Consider the following 845-nt stretch of genomic DNA (forward strand, 5'->3'; position numbering starts at 1 on the left):
GCACTCACGTTCCTTGCACGTGGAAGTGGTACATACATACATGCATACATACATGCATGCATACATACATATTTACACAGCTAAACCATAACACACGCGGCAACCGAGCTAGCTAGCCGCCATCACGACCGCCACACGGGGGGCCCCGCCACACCCCCAGCTCACCTTGAGCCGACCGACGCCCGACTTTCCCCGCCGCCGCCGCCACCGCCACCCCTTCCTTCTCCGGAGGGGCGCCGCGGCTGCCCGACTGACGTGGCGTACGTAGGCCGTACTCGGCACCCATCTCCCCGTGGGGGCCGATGACGCCTGCGTGTCAGAGAAAGACGTCAAAACATAACATAGACACGATAAACACACATATATACATACACGCACACCCTCTCTGTTGTCGTTACGCATACACGTGCACAGGCATAAAGCGGGACAAGCATATGCAGGCTGTTAAGGAGGCTGCATGCACGCGGGGGGTGACATGCAGCCCAACCTTCCTAGTGGGTGTACGCGCACGCGCATGAGTCTACACTCACATCATCGCGTAGCGAATTTCCCCCGGGGTACATATCACCTGGTTCGCCACCGTAGCGGATCATCCCGCCCTTCGCCCCACGCCGTATACCTCGCGACTTTAGTTCCCAGGTTTCCTTCATCTCCCCTTCAACCACCACCCGCACCCGCGCCCGCACCCGCACCCACACCCGCACCCGCACCCACACCCGCACCCGCACCCACACCCGCACCCGCACCCGCACCCACACCCGCACCCACACCCACACCCACACCCACACCCGCACCCATACCCACACCCACACCCACACGCTGTCCCCCTTTTCCCCTCTCACCTC

Source organism: Volvox carteri (genome assembly GCF_000143455.1).
Source record: "Volvox carteri f. nagariensis unplaced genomic scaffold VOLCAscaffold_45, whole genome shotgun sequence".
Classification (NCBI taxonomy): Eukaryota; Viridiplantae; Chlorophyta; class Chlorophyceae; order Chlamydomonadales; family Volvocaceae; genus Volvox; species Volvox carteri.